Source organism: Mus pahari, chromosome 7 (genome assembly GCF_900095145.1).
Source record: "Mus pahari chromosome 7, PAHARI_EIJ_v1.1, whole genome shotgun sequence".
Taxonomy (NCBI): Eukaryota; Metazoa; Chordata; class Mammalia; order Rodentia; family Muridae; genus Mus; species Mus pahari.
The window spans coordinates 27491894-27505798 of record NC_034596.1 but is presented as its reverse complement, the minus strand read 5'-3'; positions in this window follow the sequence as shown (position 1 = coordinate 27505798).

Genomic DNA, 13905 nt, shown 5'->3' with positions numbered 1-13905 from the left:
TCTGCATGGTGTACACGTGGGACTCCTTGACTATCGTGCACACAGTGGGGCTCTCCTGCCACAGAGTGAGCAGCCCCAAGAACCTCTTTGGATAGAATACACATAGGCAGAAATTCATGCCCTTCCTCCTTGGTTATCACAGGTATGTGTCAAGCTGTCCATCTAGGGCAGAAGATTGCAGACTGCTACCTGACAGTTCCTCTCCCTGGCTGAAATGATAAACCTAAATAAATACCTGTACTCTGTGCACAGACCTGGGTCATCTTAGTAGCATGCCCTCCCTCCCTGACTACTGTGTCTTCTAATATCATCATTTGCAAGACAACTCTCCTTTCTTCCAAAGCCTTAAAGCATCTTTCTAGTTCCCCTTAGGATTATATGTCTATTCACAAGAGTCTCCCTCACCACCTAAGTTTGAATTCCCTGAGAGCAAGGATATAGTTGCGCAGCTCTCTGAACTTGAGCCCAACCAGTTCATGGCTTCCATGACCCTTGAACACACTATGAACAAGGCTCAGAGCACATGCCATGCCTTGGTGATTCCCCCTCATTTCCTGAGTCAGTATTAGGTTCCCAACCTGAGCTGAAGGTTCCTCTACCTTTACAGAGGGAGGCAGAGCCATGGCCAGTCAGCTGGTGTCTGCTGTGCCCTGCTGAAGGTTCAGGGACAATGGACAAACTCAGCACCTTGATTAAGAACAAAAGAGAAATGCCAGACATGGTGGTAACACACCCTTAATCCCAGAACTCTGGAAGTGTGAGCAAGTGGAGCTCTGTAAATATGAGACCATCTTGGTTTACATATAGAATTCCAGGCCAGGCAGGACTGCAGAATACAGGATGGAAGCAAGAAAGAATAGGCGGTGGGGACCTCAGTCCAATTGGACAGAGGCAGGCAGGGCATATCTCACTAGAACAACTGGGAGGGGAGTCAGCTCTGATATGCCTGCCTACAGGGCATGAAGCAGTTACTTATGCAAATTTATAGGCCAGTGTGTATAACTGCACAATACAAATCACAACTAACCCATCACAGTACAAACAGAGAGCCCCAGGCACTTCAGTCTGAAATGAATTCTGCACCAGCAGCAGGCTGTTCTCAGTCACCTTCCTGGGTCTCTACACAGAGTCTCCTCAGCACTCAGCATGAGAACCTAAAGTAGCTGGTGCCTGCAGAAGAGGCCAGCACCCGGCTGTATGCAGCTACAGACTTCTGTCTATCTGGCCTGACTATGACTGCAGGAGTCCCTCGGCTACCTAGATGTGATGAGCGTTTGCTGGGAGATGGGTGGTGATGGCAGCAGTCATTAAAGCGATGCAGTCATCTCTGCACACCCTCCCCCCCCCCCCCGAGCCAGCTCCACACCTACCATTCCCACATTGAAAAGCTGTGGTTCTCATCACAAGGCATGGCAGAAAGACCACCCTTGCAAATATTCACCCTTCCCACTTTACAAATAAAGAAACCGAGCAGAGAAGGCTAATGGCCAAAGGCAGAGGTAAAATCTAAATCCGAGCCCTGGAGGATTGGCCTCTGAATTCCTGTTCTGCTGGGGGTGCCCAGCAGGTGTGATACCCTTAATGCCGACAGCACAGACTCAGACAACAGGGGACTGGAGGCTTCTGGCCCACAATTCACCCACAGCCTAATCCAATTCTCCCTGTAAGTCTTCCCGCAGAATGGATTTACCGGGAGAGACACACACTGGACTTAAGTTAGAAGGCTTACCTTACAAATGAAGGATTTATGAAATGGAATGGGTATGGGACAGAAGCATGGGCCAGCTCATCTTTAAAGGATGGTCTGTGAGCTCTGGCTATGAACATGTCTGGATAAAGCTATTCAGAAAGCACTTCACAGGAAGGAGACTCTCTATGGAGAGAAGGCAGGTTGGCTGCCTGTGGCACTCACTCCAAGCAATGTCAGGAGACACTCACACACACACTCTCTCTCTCTCTCTCTCTCTCTCTCTCTCTCTCTCTCTCTCTCTCTCTCTCTCTCTCTCTCTCTCTCCCCCCTCCCCCCCCCCCCCCCCCTTTTTTTTTTTTTTTTTTTTTTTTTTGCCCAGGCTCTGTCCAAATCAAGGCAAGATGACATGGAGATGTTAGGGTGTCTGATTAGAGGCTCCCCCTATATAGCAATATAGGACATCTATACCACAACATAACCCTTGCCTGGTGGCTCTGCACACACTTTAAATCCCTTCCTGAATAAGTCTAGGCCAGGAGCTAAAGCTAAAGGAGTGGCTCACCTTAATCTTCCTTCAACTTAATCACACTCAACATCTTGCATATTTGAAAAGGGACACACATTAGCCGTGTTCGGTTGTGAGCACGTGAAGGTCACGCTGGATTTATTCTCCATGGCTGGAAGGAGAGCTGTGAGACTATCAGGAAAGACAGGATTCATGCTGCCGCAGGGGCCCGAGACTTCCAGCCCTTCCTTCATCACGATTTCCCTGGAGAAAGGTCTAGGCTGGCGTCAGTGGTCAGGTTACTCTGGGAACCTCACTGATATTAGGTGGAAGTCTTTTAATTACAGAGACAGGCGCTTCAGCACGAGCTCTGGAAACTCCCTAATGGTGGGGCTCTTGATTCTGTAGCAGAGAAATGATCCAAGAAATAGAGCCCTTCCTTCCATCATAGAATCTTCTCTTGGCTTCTTCAGGAGGACATTGCTATGATGGAGGTCCTGGGCTGCATTCTGCACCCTGGATAGGCGCTGATTCCTTGACTTCCTAGCCTTGAGTGACTAATCTAAACCATGAGCTCTGCAGGGGTAATATTTCATCTGGTTTTTTGTCTGCAGCACTTAGCAGAGCACTGAGGCCCAGTACACACTTGGTGAATGAATGGTATCGAATACCACTGTGTGGTGACCACAGGACAGAACACACCCAGGGAGACAAAGCTTTTGAGAATTAGTCTATTGCCTATTGTTTCAGTGTTTGATAGCCATCCTTAATTCTCCATCCTGTCCTAAAAGATCTATCTCTTTATTCCCCCAGGAATGACATTTATTAGAGGGCAGTGGCCCAGGCACTGTTAAATGCACAAAACTCAATGATGAACAAGTGCTGTATTTTCTGACCTTTTGATCTCTAACCTTTCAATATAAGCCCCCAAATGAGACAATTATTTTTATCAAAACGAATATATTAAACATGAAGTAGAAGTACCAGTAAGCTTGAGAGGCTGGGGTGCATCTCAGGGGTAGAGCATATGCCTTCCATGTTAAAGGCTTCTACCATGGAAGGGCTCAGGTGCAGACACACACAGTAGCACATTTAGGGTCCTGTGCTGTCTCTCTGGGGAGGACAAAGCCTTTGTTCTCATCCTGACAGTTAACCTGCTGCTCAACCTGAGACTTTTCTGTCCCCTCCCCCCCGCCTCACAGTCAGCACGTGTGTCCTGGGTTAGAGTTTCCCTTCAGGAGAATGAGACAGAGCTGTGGGCAACAGATGGACTGAGTAGAGAGAAGATGCCCAGGGGATCCAGCAAGAGAAGATCTTCCTGGAGGGAACATGGAGCCAGGCCTATTACAGGGGCTGTAGCCTCCTGGAAGCCATAATCTCTAATGAATGCCACACAGCCAGCCAGCTGCCACATATACTGCCCCTATACTGTCCAGACATCTACCACACTGTACCGATCACCAAACATGATTCTAATGCCCACGATGTTTTTTCTTATCAAGCTCAAACCTGCCTCCTGTTAAGATTATTCATTAGTTTTCACAGATGTGTTTTTCCTGAGCTTCGGAGCCTGTACTCCAGTTTCACTTCCACAAGAGTCTCCAACCAAGGTCACTCTACCCTTGCCCTGAATTATCTTTCCCCATCGGAGTCCAAACCATTCCAGTATCCCAATATAAGACAGCCCAAGCTCCATGTATCTTGGACACTGCTGAGCAGGGGTGCAGTGTGGAGGAGGGGCCATCGGCTGGGCCAGCAGTTGGCAGGCTACAGCTGTGTTGTTACCTGGTCACTATGGTACCAGTGAATACATACTAATGAATGATAGGTGCCCGTGGGTATGAGGACTATGAAGGTGGACACGTGTGACTCATCTAACTATATTTCAAGTATAGTGGGTCAAAGTATGTCTGAGTTGAGGGGCACCCTGGGGCCAGCATGGTCCTCCTGAGTCCCTGCTCAGTGTCCAAGTCATGACAATCCCAAGACTTCTACGTATATGTGTGATACACCAACATGACCATGCACTGAAACCCAGCATCCAGGTCAGCTGTATGATCGCGGGGGATGCCTCCTCCAGGAGCAGAGCTTGTCCAACATGGGGTGAAGAAAAAACCTTCTCTCTCTCTCTCTCTCTCTCTCTCTCTCTCTCTCTCTCTCTCTCTCTCTCCCTCCCTCCCTCCCTCCTTCCCTCCCCCATCTCTCTCCACATCCCTCTATCCCTTCTTCCTCCCTCCCCCCGTTTTATTATGGAGCAGGGTATGGGGGTCCTCATATGTTGTCCAAACTAGGGTAGAAATTCTGGTCTCAAGGAGTCCCTGTTTCAGCCTTCTAAGTAGCTGGGAATACTGAAGCTGGCTTGAGTACCCGTTTGGTCACAGCTTTTTGCTTGAGAGGAGTGTGCCCAGCATAGAGGAGTCTACATGGCAAAACGGGGTGGGGGGTGGTATCACAGGACAAATGGTGTCCTCTGTGGTATACACTCTCGCCCTGGCCTTTCCTCATTTCACAGCAAACCCCCAGCCCTCTTGAGCCACAGGCTGATGGGCTTAATACAACTCCCTCTGTAGTACACGGTCTAGGTAAGCTGGTATTCAGGTACCTATGGGACCTTGCAAGGCCTCGAGCACCAGCCTTACCCAGACACACCCTGAGTGTCTCCCTGACAAGGCAAGGCCCGTGCAGTGGCAGTCAGTGTTCTGTGCCCTGTCGCTTCCCTAATAGGGTGCCACAGCAAGTCCTCAGGCTCCATGAAAAGGCTTCAGAGTTGTCCAACCCACAGCGTTTCCTAGGTACCCACATCCTCTGTCACAGGCACTGTCTTTCAGAGCACCTCTGATAATGACAGTATACTGACCAACGACTGCTGACAAGGACAAGACAGAGCTCAGAAGTGACCACACACTGGCCTTTCAGAGATGCTGCAGGGGCCACTCTGACTTCTGTGACAATATAGCCTGGCCACTCTGACTTCTGTGACAATATAGCCTGTCTAAAGGGTGTGCACTGGCTAAGGAGATGAGCCAGGGCCCAAAACCATGATAAAAGGGAGGGTTGTGGGGCCAAACTTTTGTGAAGAGCTGCTGTCCCAGGGAACCCTACTGAAGCCACAGCGCAGATGCTGTTGAGCTTTTACTGTTCACAGGGATTCATTCCACGGTGCCCTCATCTTGAGGAGGATACTGAGATCAGCACTGGCAGGTAGCACACTGCCTAAGGGTATCTGATGTGCCAGAGTGGAGCATCTCTTTGAAGGCCTGGTGGCCAACTTCACACAGGGCTTTGGGAACACCAGGCCCCCTAACGGGTATCACGGAATTCCACCTTCTCTTTCAGAAGGGCCAGGTTACCTTCATTTTAAAGCCAGAAACTCCTTCCCAGAAAAGTCAAGAAACCTGATCTAGTTCATCAGGAAGCCTCCCTACCAGGCAAACCCAGACCCCCCCCCCCCCCCCCCCCCCAACACCCCCCCCCCCCCCCCCCCCCGGCTATCATAACCACCTGACCTGCTCCACTATCAATGCTGAAGTTTAAAAAATAATGCACAGCAGAGGGGCGGGGCTAAAGACACAGAATCACCTTGGACAATGCACTCCTGAGCATGCTTCCACAGAGGACCACAGCCTGGCCTGTGTTCAGGGTACTCACAGTAGGGTCCAACTATTGTGACTGGTGATCTCAGGGATGCCCTGTCCTACTAAAGCTGGTCTAGCCATCAACTCATTTAGAATGGCTTTCAGCTGGTATGTGCTACCAATGCTGAAATGCATGCCTAGGACCAAGTCTGACGCACACTTCTGGGATGCTGAAGCCAGAGAAGCCAGAGGCTAGTCTGTGAGATGCTCCTTCTTGGGGTGAGGGGCTTTCTGCCATCGGACTCTTCTCCTTTGGCCCCTGTACCATGGGCTCGGTCCTTAGCACCTGCCCCCGGCCCTGACAGCTTCATCACTCAGTGATGTATACCTCAGCCCTCCCCACGCTCTGCAGTGTAGCCAGCTCTGAGATGGCAATAGAAAGACAATTCCAGCACAAGCCTTTCCACAGGCTTATTAAGCAGCAAGACACAACAGGGCATGAATTATTACGCAATAACTCGTGCCTGGAAGCCATTTCAGATGCAGAAGTCGGTGGATTCATCATTATCATATATTCAGTTCTATTTTTCTTTTTCAGGCTATAAAAAATCATGTCTAAATCTCCTAAAACCATCATAGTTACATCAAAAAGTAGATTGGGCTATCAACTTCGACAGTTTAAGATAAGCCAGGCGCTGAGCAGGAAACACTCTTAAGAGTTCTTTACTTAGGTTTGGGTTCTGTTACTGGGAGATGATGATAAATATGTGATTTCTTACTCCTACTCCAGCTTAAAAAAAAAAAAAAATACAGGAAAAAAAAAAGGAAGTTCCCAGTTAAGGGAGTCAGGTATGCCTCCAAATACCATTGCCCACACGCCACTGCCCACATGCTGCTGCCCACATGCTGCTGCCCACACAAAAGGCAAGCAGCATGCTGCAGGGAGGGACTGTGCTAAGAGGGAAGCCATTCTCCCAGGGACAAGAAATTGTGGAGACAGTCTCAGTCACGGAGTTGCTATAATGGACGGATGGGCATGGGATAGCTCAATGCTATTCCGTTTCCTCACAGGAATATGGGCATGGCACCTTGCCATCCCTAATGAAGAACGGACAGCAGTGACAGGCTGCAGAGTCCCTTAAAGAGACTTGAGGGAAAACTCAGGATTCGGTGGCCACCCATTCCTGGGACATTAACGATGGCCTCAGGCCAGCCGGAGGGAGGTGCCACCAGTAGCTCATTACAATAGACACCCAGCTGCAGGCTCTGGCTTAGGGCCCAGCTGCGGGACTCATTAGTTACATCGGAGAAATCAGTGATGCTGGAGAAATTTGAGTTCGAGGTCCCACCCACCCAGTGGAGAAAACGGCCTTCTCTATTGTTCCCGCATGGCTGAGGGACGAGGCCAGTGTCACTTGGTGGGGACAAGTGAAGTGGTTAGAGCTTCAGATGGTATAGGCTGCTTTGGTTTTCAGCCCCCAACACTGTCAGCTGGTTACATCCTCTTCTGAAACTTGGCCTCTCCTGCACCTACCTCAGCAATGTGCGTTCCTGCACTGACCTTGGTATTCATCCCACCAGCACCTACTTAGTGTCTATACTAGTATCTACTCCCAGTGCCTACCTACCTCAGCATCTACCTTACTACCTACCCTATTATATACCTCAATACCCACCCCAGAACCTACTTTATCATCTATGTTAGTAACTGCCTGAATACTTATACTAAAACTCACCCTAATTTCTATACCCCAGTATCTACTCTACTCCAGCTTTTCCAAAAAGACAACAAAAAAGGGAGTTCCCTGTGAGGAGTGCCAGGTTTGCCTCCAGGATACCACTGCCCACACCCGGCTGCCCACATGCTGCTGCCCCTACAAAATGCAAGCAGTATATCCCAATACCTACTTTATCATCTACATGCAGTAACTGCCTGAATATCTACCCCAGAATCCACCCTAATGTACCCCAGTGCACCCCCCTAGCAGCTACCCTAATACCTATACCCCTGTATCTGCTCTAGTATACCTGATGCATATACTGCAGTATCCACTCCACTCAGAACCTGCCCCAGTGGCCCTTGAGTCCCCGACGAGGCCAGCAGTCAAGACGTGGGAAAGCGCTGAGCCTTAGGGTGGAGCAGGCTGGCTGCCGCTGCTATGCCTCGGCTGACCTCAGACCCCTGGAGCTTCATCGGTACAAGCTGGAAGACTGCTGCCAAGAACACCCTGAGACCAACAGGAATCAGGAAATGTCCACTCAGATGAACCCAGTGGGGACTCCACAGTCAGAGGGGCTGAAGGCAACAGTATGACCTGCGTACCTCAAGGCCATGCAGCTGTCCCGACCGGCACTGGGACAGTGCTGAGCAACTGGCGTTGTGTGCTTACGGACACCTCAGGAGCGCAGAGCACCAAGAGGGAACTTATGCACCACAGCATCACTTACCATGACAGGTGGGCATGGACCGCCAGGTGCGACTGTCACACAGCAAGAAGGCATGAGAGAGGCGAGCTGGATGGAGGTGGGGTGATTTGCCCAAGTGCTTGTAGCTCCAGCTCTCTGTGTAATTGGTCTGGAAGGCTTTTAAGAATTACTGATAGCTGCAGACCCGCAGACCTCAAGAGTAGCTCAGTTATTTTCTGCATTGAAGCAGCAACCAAGCCAGCCTAGCATTTACAGCCCCTTAATTCTGAGACTGTGGTGGGGATTGGTGGGTGTCCTGACAAAGGCGTGCTCGGTCACACACAGCTATTTGCACAGCACTACACAGGACCAGAGGGTGGTCTGCACTGACCTTGGGGAACCCTGACCAATGTGGGCCTCTGTGGCATTTTTGTGTCGAAGGGCAATGCCCCCACAAAAGCCATTCCTCAGCAGGCGACGAGGCACTGTACCAAGGAACTGCCAGGCATGAGCGGGAGGAACTAAGAATTATGACCACACCTGGTTTTAAATCACAGCTTGGTGACAGGCACTCCAACAGTGATCCATGAGCAGCGGCACAGGTCTGCATGGCATGGCCTGTGGTTAATCTGTGTGAGCTGGTGACCTGGGTAGAGGCAGGGTGCTCCCTCCTCTGCTGAGTTGCTGCTGGAGCCATAGGACTGGCTCTGCTCAGGAGAGAACTAAGACATGGCTGTCCTTCCATGGTAACCTCATGATGCTTTCTTTGCAACAAAAGCCAGCAACCAGAAGCAGACACTTAGGTCTAGGAGATGACTGCTAGCCTATGCTGACAGCCCTGCCATGGGGACACTGAGGCTGGCCATGTAGATGGCTCTGATGGGCAGGCAGCGTGGTGCTTTATGGTCAAGGAGCTCACTCAGACTGTTTCACCATGCCTGGCACGCCCACAGTCGTCACCCAAGAGCCAGAGTGCATCCTGGCCACGTGTGTGCCTGTCACAGGCTGTTGTCTTCTTCGGCGGAGGCAAACACCCAAGTGAACAGAACGGGGACTGTGATTTCATTTCACAGGCGAGGAGACGCCTCCTACGCATCTCTGAGCTTATCTGAGAGGCAGGCTCCAGACCAGCAAATTGCCGCCCACCTACATACTCTGCACTTCCTCGGGGACTGAGTGAGAAGGCTCTTCGAGAAACAGATTTGGGATCTGCTCTTCCTCGATGATGATGTTCATTCCTCTTGGGGAAGCTCATCAACTTCCATATACTGAGGAAGGGCTGGGGGCCTTCTGGGCATCAACTATTTCAAACATCCCTAGGAGAGGGAGCCTGCCTGTGCATCTTACAGGCAGCTGAAACTTCCCTGAAGGGGACGGCTTGCACCTTCCCCACCAGTACCACCAGCAAGCACACCACAGATGATGATTCACTATTCCTCCACTCTCCTACCCAGCTCTGCACCTCTGCCCGTGCTCCCTAGAAGCCAGGCACCACGCTGCTGGCAGTATCCCTTAGTCGGGCGCCTTCTGAATGTGCTTTAAGATGACTTTTATCAACCTGACCCAGAGCAGAACACCCAAGCTTCCCAGTTGCTCCTGTGGCCCATCTTAGGTCCACACTGGTACAGGGCCCTGCCTGGGTGTGTATCTCAGCTCCCAGGTGCCTCCTACCTTGTTGCCTGTGTGCATGAAGGATGAGCCAGCATTGGCCAAGTGAGTCTGGCTGACCTTTCAAACCATGCTTCTCTCCTCCACCCTAAACTTCTTTTATCCATGATTTATTCACTTTACATCCTGACCACAGCTTCCACTCCCTCCTCTCTGCCCAGCCCCACCCTCACACTCCTCCCTCTCCCCACCCCCCTCCTCAAACCTGCTTTTTGCCTCCCGGCCTCAGTAGCCTCAGCAACAGCCCATCAGGCCCCACTGAGGCCTGCCTTGCTGAAGGTATCCACATTGCTCTTAGTCAAGCAGAGCCCAGTGTCCCTTGGTCTGGCAGGCGCAGGCCACTGAGGGCATCTGTGAGCAAGGTGTACACAGCAGCCTCAGCATAGCCCCTCATGGCAGCTTCCATCTGAAAACCTTAAGTGCAATGCCATCATGGTTGACGGATGAACCTCTTATGTAGAGAAAGACACCCAAACCTAAGGGTCATGGGACCCATATTGCTGCCCTGAGAAGTGCATGCCCTCCCATCTCCAAGCAGAGACCCGACTAAGAGAGCCAGTCTAAAACCCCACACCCTGGCTCTTGCTCACATTCCTTCATGCTGGCCTGACTTCCTCTCTTACACCCTGGCCCAGAGGACTCAGCTGACTCTTCCCTGTTCTTCTGACCACTCCCTCTTCTGTGATGGATGGCTACTGCCCTGACCTGCAGAAGCTCTGGTGCCAGAGATGACAGATATGGTACATGGCTAGTCTTCCTCTCCCTTTCTCAGCGTGGGACATCAGACACTCTGGGCAGGGCTGTGTGTGGGAAGAGCTTTCCAGACAAGGAGACACTGGTCTTGGGAACAGAATTCAGAGGCACTCCTGTAAATGTCTGTGATGGTGAGGAGACCAGGAAAATGCCCAGGGCCTCCAGGTGAAGCTACTACCCAGGTCACCCCAGGGATGCCAGTGCAGTGTGTGTGTGTGGGGGGGGGGGCTCGGATGTGGATGAAGGGGGTCAATATGCCCTGGAGAGGCCTTGGGGTCCCTTGGCACCTACTGAGTTTCAGACCCTCACCCAACAGTTTCCTCTCTGCTCCAGATGGGAGCCACAGAGTTGAACATCCCCAAAATGTCAATCATTGAGGAAGACATTTTATACTTTATGAAACTAGATGAAGAAAAATGGCCAAGGTCAGGCCTTCGTGGACCTAGCAGCTGACCAAACAGATACCCAACTGCCACACTTCACCCCTGCCCTGCTCTTGTTTGTTCCCTGCTTCCCCAGCCTTCGTCCAGCCTGCAGTGGGATTCAGAGTATAAAGCAGTTTTCTCTTTCAGTTGCTTTCTGTACACGGGGTGAGGGCAGGACCAGGGGAGGACTGGAAGGACCCTGCCTGGTACTATGAGCAGCAGAAGGCCCTAAACCACTCAACAGAAGGCAGGGCTCTCCCATAGTGGGTAGAGAGAAGGGTTTCCAGCTTCCCCATGTAACTGTGGCAGCAGCCACACGGGCCATGGGAAGTTTCAGATTAAGGATGGAGACCCTTATCAGAGGATATGGCGTCTTTCCTGTCCTTCTGTCACTGGCCCCGGACACAGGTATGGCTTTGAGAGGAGCAGTAAGCATGGGATTTAGTCCTCGGGAAAGTAGTCACAGGATCCAGAAGGAGGCTCTGGGAAATAGTCCATAAGGTCCCAAGGAATTCCTAATGAGACAGAGAGCAGTGGAGGGGAGTGAGAAGGGGCAGAAAAGTCAGACCTGGTGTGGATAAAGAAGCAAGGCAAAGGAGAAACAGCAGTAAGGGACGCCGGGATGCTGGGTGTCTATATGAAAAGAAGTAAAACCATCCCAAGTGGATCCAGGAAGTAAACGCAGAGCCACGAAACATTCAGAAGAAAACACTGGAGAATATCAGGTGGGTTCAAACCATGAAGAAAGGCTAGACAAGTTAGATTTCATCTTCTTTCTTTCTTTTTTTTTTTTTTCTCCCTGTAAGTCATACTGCTCAGCAAGCAACAAGGTGAGGAAAACAGGTTATTTGAAATTACATAGCTGATAAGGAACTTACACCCAAAATAAAGAACTGTCAAGATCAATACTAATTAAACACACAATTAATTACCAACCAACTGAATCTACGGACTTTGCCAAGGAGGACATTAGATGGCTAATGAGTTTAGGGGCTGTGTAGCAGGGGTGAGGTCTGCAGTGTGTGAGGCTGAAGCGTGGGCTGCGGGTAAGGGACAGGCTCTACAGGGAGAGGAAGCCATGAAGCCTCCAAAGCACTAGACAGTGTACAGAGCTATACACACACCTGCCACGGACCCTGAGATTCACTCTTTGTTTGTTTCTTTGAGACAGGGTCTCAACCATGTATCCCAGGCCTGGCCTGGAACTCACAGCAATCCTCTTGCTTCAGGATGAGTGCTGGGACTACAGATATGTATATCACATCTGAACCTGAACTCTGTTTCTACTTGGAGCAGCCCCAGTTTACCTGGAAGGATCAGAAGATGCACCCAGAACTCAGGCCCATGGATTCACTAAGTAGCCCTTCAGCTCAGGGGTTGACTGTCATGTTCTTTCAGATGTGACACGGATTTGGTGACAGGGCCACAGCTGATCAGCCACTGCCCAGAAATAAAAGTGTCTGTTCTCAGGAACCAGGGCATGTGTTTGGGACAGCTCTACTGTTGACTACCAATCACAAGCCACAGATGACCTTTGATGGGAACGTTGCAATTGCTATGGGTCCCCACAGCAGAGAGTGGCCTGCAGGAAGAAGCCAGAAGAGTGGCCCTGGCACTGCCACCCAAGCAGATGCTCTAGAAAAGTCTCCAGTGAAAACCATTACAGAGAGGAGGATCCAGATAGCCATGCCAAGAGCTGTGACAATCTATTCTGCACTGTAAAGATCCATAGAATGCACTGTGAAAGTGACATCATCCAGCAGGGCAGTGTGCCTGTCCATGCACAGCGTCTGTCCCTGCCTGTGCACAGGCACCCAGATCCAGGTCCAGGACGTGACCCCCTGGGCAGTGCTCCACTTCCACATAGATATGTCAGGTTAGGGCTTCAGACTGATGCAGAAGTCTGATAGACAAGCTGTGGGACTGGCTGGACCATCCCCTCTCTTCCATCTCCTCTCCTGACAGACAGGAAGGCGGGGCATCTGAATAAGGAAGCAGAGCCTGCAGGAAAAGATGGACACCCTGTCTACTGCCAAGGTGGCTTCTCAGGTGTGAGCATGTGTCAGACATACAAGGAAAGGCTCCAGGGCCCACACAAGAGAGGTCAGCAGTTCCCAGGGCTCCTTGAGGAACTGTTGGTGGACTGTGCTGCTGGTTGCCCATGGTGACTCTACCCATTCCTGACTTCTGACATGACAGAGACCAGCAAAGGCTAGCTGGCCAATTTGGTTCTACAAACGGAAGCAACGATGCCCTACAGGCAGAGTGAGTCCCGCTTTACTAAATGTGCTGAGCAATTTTATGTCGACTTGACAGAAGCTAGAGGCGTCTGAGAGGCGGGAGTCTCAACTAAGAAATGTCTCCGGAAGATCATGCTGTGGGCAAGCCTATAAGGCATTTTCTTAACTAGTGATTGTTGATGGGAAGGGCCCAGCACATCCCCCTGGGTTGGTGGTCCTGAATTCTATTAGAAAGCAGAGTGAACAAGCCAGTAAGCAGCACTCCTCCAAGGCCTCTGCATCAGCTTCTGCCTCCAAGTTCCTGCCCTGTTTTGAGTTCCTGTCCTGACTTCCTTCAGTGATGGAGTACAGAGTGGAAGTGTGCGTCAGATAAACCCTTTCCTCTCCATTTGCTTTTTGGCCAGGGTGTTTCAACACAGCAACAGTAACCATAACTAAAACACAATAGTGAATCACTAACATCGAAGGCTGGGCACTCATCCCCCTGGAGTCAATGGTCCACAGGAACCTTGCCTAAGGGACGGCACTGTGGGGAGGGCACTCCTGTCCCACAGGTGAGGAATGGCACTGAGAGGAGGGCACTTCTGACCACAGGTGAGGGATGGCACTGTGAGGAGGGCACACCTGTTCACAGGTGAGGGAT